The sequence below is a fragment of the Sorex araneus genome, chromosome 8 (assembly GCF_027595985.1).
Source record: "Sorex araneus isolate mSorAra2 chromosome 8, mSorAra2.pri, whole genome shotgun sequence".
NCBI lineage: Eukaryota > Metazoa > Chordata > Mammalia > Eulipotyphla > Soricidae > Sorex > Sorex araneus.
Window position 1 is genome coordinate 10294672 of NC_073309.1, and position 6000 is coordinate 10300671.

The following is a 6000-nucleotide window of genomic DNA, read 5'->3' on the forward strand; positions in this document are numbered from 1 at the left end:
AGCGAGCGGTGCAGAAGAGCGTGTTTGCTTTTGCAGGCTCGCTCCCTCTCATCTCGTCTGGGAAGAAGGGAAAGCAGGCGGATTTGTGCCGGCCCCTCTCCCGCAGTCTGGGAACGCTGCCGCAGGAAGAATTGCTCATAACGACACTTAAGCCCCGACACTTGAATGCTAAAGGTTAAACTTACAGTCTTCAGGGAAGGGCTTCCTGCCAACTGGAACAGTGTCTGGGGCTGCCCCCAGCCCGCAGCCACCTGGCCCAGCCCCCTGCAGGTAACGCCAAGGCCCTGGGTGGCCCTCAGTGAGAGCCACCCCCCCACCCCAACACACACACACACACACCTCCAGCTGCTCTTCCTCTCACCCACCTGTTTCTCCAGCAAACAGCTGCCTCATGGTCTACCTGTTACTTTGCCCAGGGCTGTGGGTACCTCAGTTTCCCTTTGGGAGCCCTGCCCTGTAATTCTGGCTGCAGAGCTGGAGTGAAATGAATGCCCTTTGCAACCGCCATGCATGTTTGCCTGGGACAGAAGGTGCATTCATTCCTTATCCCTTTCTTTCCCTTGGGTATTTGGGGACCCCTGCAGCTTACCACAGGCAATACCAAAGCTAATATGATGGACTTCGGGGTCCCCACCACAAGGGGCTGCAGAGATAGACTGCCTAGAAGGGGGCAACCTAGGTGGCCAGCAGGGCCCAGATTTTATTTTTTATTTTTTTGCTGTTTGAATGAAACCTGGTGATGATCAGGGGTTACTCCTGGCTCTGCGCTCAGGAATTACTCCTGGAGTTGCTCAGGGGACCATATTGGATGCCAGGGATCAAACCCAGGTTGGCTGTGTGCAAGGCAAATGTCCTACCTGCTGTACTATCTCTAGATTTTCTAGCAAGAAAGGAATAACCACTGGGGTTTCAGCCCCAGGGTCCCTGTGCTAGAGTCTGGGACCAAGAACCCCCTCTCCCTTCCAACTTCTCCCCAAAGGGGTGACATTCAGTTCCTTAGCCTCTACAAGGGGATTTCAGCAGTGGATGCCTTTAGGGAAAAGGGTGAGTTAAAAAGTCCTCAGAAACTGGATGAGCTGGTCCCTCCTTTCTCCCTGCCCAAAGGCCCAGCTTTTGTTGATCACCTACTATATGCTCAACAACAAAATGTTCAGTCAGTGGCCCGGCATGCACTTTCCACGTAATTGCATTCAACTCTCCCAGCAGCCTCAGGAAATGAGTATGAATCCCATTTTACAGATGAGGCATAGTAGACACAAAAATTAAGATCACATGGCTATGAAGTGGTTTAGTCTAAGTGGAAACTCAGGTTCTGGCTGGCTTTAAAGCACTCCTGGGCATGGGGAAAGACAGACCAAAGATCCAGAGTACAGGCTTTGCATGCTAGGGGCCTGGCTTTGATCCCCAGCACTGCATGGTTCCCTGAGCACCTGAGTTAAGAGTAGTCCCTGAGCACAACCAGGTATGGTCCCCCAAACAAAAATTCTTTTTTTTTTTTTTGCTTTTTGGGCCACACCTCGTTATGCACAGGGGTTACTTCTGGCTCACTCAGGAATTACCCCTGGCGGTGCTCAGGGGACCATATGGGATGCTGGGGATTGAACCTGGCTCAGCCGCATGCAAGACAAACGCCCTACCCACTGTACTATTGCTCCAGACCCCCCCCCCAAACAAAAATTCTTTTTTTTTTTTTTTTTTTTTTTTTTGCTTTTTGGGTCACACCTGGCAATGCACAGAGGTTACTCCTGGCTCTGCACTCAGGAATTACCCCTGGCGGTGCTCGGGGACCATATGGGATGCTGGGATTCGAACCTGGGTTGGCCGCGTGCAAGGCAAACGCCCTACCCGCTGTGCTATCGCTCCAGCCCCCAAACAAAAATTCTTAATGGAATAAAGCTACTTTGAAAAAAAATGAAATAAAGCTATATTTATTATACCATATGTGTCTTCTCACGGTTAGGGGAATCAGGAATGCAGAGAGAAAGAGGCCAGAGCACACCTGAACCCAGGGGCTGGGGGGAAGAGAAGAAAGAAATTCTGGGAAGGGTTCTCTGGTTTTTTGTTTTGGAGCCACACCCTGCCATGCTCAGGAGTGACTCCTGGCTCTGCACTCAGGAATCACTCTGCGCTCTGGGCACCATATGGAATGCTGGGGATCAAGCCCGGCTGGCTGGCTGGCTGTATGCAAGGCAAGCATCCCAAGTCATCTCTCTCTCACCTGGTTCCCTGGCTTTGGTATGGATTCAGGGTTCATTCTGATATGGACTCAGGGACTCTTGGGGACAGATCACCCAGAGTCCTGGACATTGTTCCCTGAAGGCCCAAATATGGAAGCAACCACACAAACAAGACCCTACCCCAGAACAGAGACCCCTAATGTTGCCCCTAAAACCACTGCTCTGTGTACCCCTGCCTGGATGGGCCTGCCTGGAACATCCCTGGGGGGGAACTTCCTGCCAGGCCCATCTTGTTTTTCTTCGTCAATTTTGTGTCTGAAGTGCAGACAAGTTCCTTACTTCTGTGAGTCAGCAGGCTAACAGGAAGGGATGATCAGATGACCAATTACTCATGGACAAATATGAGGAAATCCAGCAGAGTGGAAAGAGGAGAGGGCAGAGACACCCAAATGGCATTGTCAGACCGGTCACCTGGTTACTGCTGGGTTTGACCCCGGAGTTCCCATTTGCAGCCCTGGGTGGGGACGGGGTACGTGGACTGGCTGCGGTCCTCCTGGGTGCCTAAATGCCTGCTTTGGTCGTGAGCCTTGGGGGGAATCTTCCACCCACCCAGGCCCCTACCCTGCCACAGACTCCCCTGCTCCCTGACCAGCACCCAAGGCAGCTGGGGGGGGGGCGGGGAGGGCTCTGCCTGTGGGAGTTTGGGAGGAGCTGTAGCTCAGTGGGGGAGGGCCAGCCGGCAGGGTCAGTGGGCAGGACTGGCCAGGCCCACATCAAGGGGTGGCTGAAAGTCTTGTTAAGGAAGTCCTCCTGCACGGCAATCCAATTACATAATGTTGCAAAAATAACTCTGTGCTGGAGGCTAGTCACAGTGGCCAGAGCTGCATCTTTGGTTAACAGAGTGGGGGATCAAGTAACTATTTTTCAGCCCTGGACTCAGTGGATTCTTACCACACCACCACCTCCCCTATGAAGGACAGTTGCTATTGGCTTGTTTGGGTTTCTTTTTTTTTTGGGGGGGGGATAAGGAACAACAAGGATGCTCTTTTTTTCTTACCCCTCTTCTCCCCCGACCCCAGGTGCAACTAAAGCCAGTGGTGGCACTTGGCTGTCTGCTGCCAGTGGCCATCTCCTGGCAGAGTCCCCTATACTCAGATAGGCCATACAGTGTCCCTGGCTATAAATGGATCTGAGAAGGTTGGGGAGAGAAAACAGGAGGAGAAAGGGGGGAGAAATGAGGAGAAAAAGAGTGAAAGGGTTTTTTGTTTTGTGAATGGAGCAGGTAAGAAGAATGATCTGACCTATTCCCCTCAGGGTGACCACTGGCCCCACCCCAAACACCCTTTAAAAAACTATTTTCTAAGGGGGATTTTTTTTTTGTCTTCCCACAAGCTTGGGCCAAATTTCCCCAAAGACATAGAAAATTTTTAAATAAAGCATTTCCATGCAAAAGTATTTGAGCAATGATGTACATGAGGTGTTTCACCTAGACAGCAAAGGCTATTTCTAGGAATTTGAAGAGTCCTACACACATTTTTTTTGTTTTTGTTTTTTGTTTTTTGGGTCATACCTGGCGATGCACAGGGGTTACTCCTGGCTCTTCACTCAGAAATTACCCCTGGCGGTGCTCAGGGGACCATATGGGATGCTGGGATTAGAACCCGGGTCGGCCGCGTGCAAGGCAAACGCCCTACCTGCTATGCTATCACTCCAGCCCCCCTACACACATTTTGGACGCTAGAACTTTCCTGGTTGAAAAATCACTCTTTTTCCATCCAAATGGCTTTTCAGATCAAGTTTTCAGACATACCTTTGCCATTCTAAAACTGCTTGCACTGCCGTCACACACTGCATTACACTGCACGGAGGCCGTTTTATATCATGGGGGCACAGAGGAGGGCAGTGGACACTTACCACCTCTGCCGGAAGCGCCAACCTAACATCTTGTTATTTTGTATCATTGCAACAGCTACTGTTTCACTGCAGAGTCCTGATTCCACCCTGCGGCCCCACCCATATAGACCCAACTGTATCAAACTCCAATAGATTCTCGTGGAGACGGTTAGTGTACTCTTTCCCAGGGCTGATCCTTCCTTTCCAAAAGGCAGCCTCTCGACGACCCACCCTCAGTCCAGACCCATCTGACCCCTTCCAGGAGACACCAACGAGGATTAAGAAGCCACCAGGCATCAAGACACTCACAGCCTCTGAGCTCAGGTTTATATCCAGCCCCACCTCCATTCTTTAAAAAAAAAAAAAAAAAATCAGAATGTCTTTAAACTCCCTGAGCTGCCTATAAAAGCAGAGATAGCTTTTTCCTTTCCCGAGTCGGCTTCCTGGGCTCTGGCGGGTGGAGGGGGGGGTAGGGAAGAAATGCAGCCCACTCGGAGACACATCCATAGTCACCGCCCCCGAAAACGGGCTCCACGGGCCCGCTCGCTGGCGGGCAGGGGAGGGTGCGCGCCGCGCCGCCCCCTCCCGCGCCCCGGCAGCGCTGCCTTTATGGAGTCTATTTCCAGTCTGTTTACCTGGCAAGGCCCACGTGACCGATCCAGAAGGAAATGCTGACATCATTGTCTCTCACATATGTGCGGCCGCCCGCCCTCCCCCCAGCCCCTCTGCCTGTATCCCCGCAGCCCGCCCCCCCAGCCCCAGCCCCCGCCCCCCACGCGCACGCCCTCTCCCACTTATTTCTCTGCCTCCGCGCGTCACGCTTTCCTTTGTTTTCTTTTTTTCCTCGTAGGCTGTCTTCATCGACTGTCTTGGACGCACACACACACTTCTGGGCTCTCATCCACTGTCTTGGACACACACACGCACACACGCACGCACACACACGCTCTTGCTCTTGCATGCTCTCTCTCTCCCTCCCTCCCCCCTCCCCACACCACACACACACACACACACACACACACACACACACACACACACACACACACACACACACACACTCCCTTCTCCAAGCAGCCTTTCTTCCTCTTTCAATCTCTTTCAGATCTTCAGCCATTCTTCACTCAGTGTTAAAAATATACTTCCTCTTTCTTTATAGCATCGAGATTTCTAAAGCCAAAGAGGGGAAGAAGAAGAAGAAGAAAAAAAAAAAGTCCGCCGGCTCTAGAAAACCTGGCAGGCCTGGGGGTGGGGGTGGGGGTGGGGGAGGGCGGCCCAGCCAGGCCACTGGTGCAGTCGCTCAATTTCCTGCTCCAGTGGGCTTGGAGATTTCGGGGGTTTGGGCAGGTCTGCCCTCTTTCTTTCTTGCTCTCTGTTCAGCCCTTGGGCTCCCCCTCTCCCTCCCACCTCTCTGTTGCTGCTGCTGGCCTGCCGGAGGAGGGGCGGGGGGGGGGGGGGGCGCGGTTTGCCCAGTGCTCCTGAGCTCTGTCCCGCTTGGCTTCGTGCACAGGAAGCCCCAGGAAGCCCCGCTGGCGCTGGTCTGGGCAGCTCCTCCCGGAAGCGCTAAGGAGCCAGTGGGCAGTCTCCGGGCCAGCCCTGGGAGCTGAGGAGCCCTCGGAGGCAGTCATCAGTGAGCAGGTGGCACCCGCCTGGCCCTTTTCACCTGGAACTCAGTGGTACGGCTCAGGGTGCAGCTGTTCCCTGGGTGCAGGTGCAAGCAGACACACGTGCAGCTTAGAGGAAATGCTGAATGAAGACGCGTCTAGAGACATTTCCCTAGAAATAGCCTCACAGCTGAACTTGAAGGGCCCCAGGGGAGGCAGCTCACATGGTCGAGCATATGCCGGGCAGCGCTAGGCCCTGAGTGAGACCCCCCAGTGATCACAGTGTCCTCTGAACACCACCAGGTCGAGCATGGAAGCTTCAGGCCTGC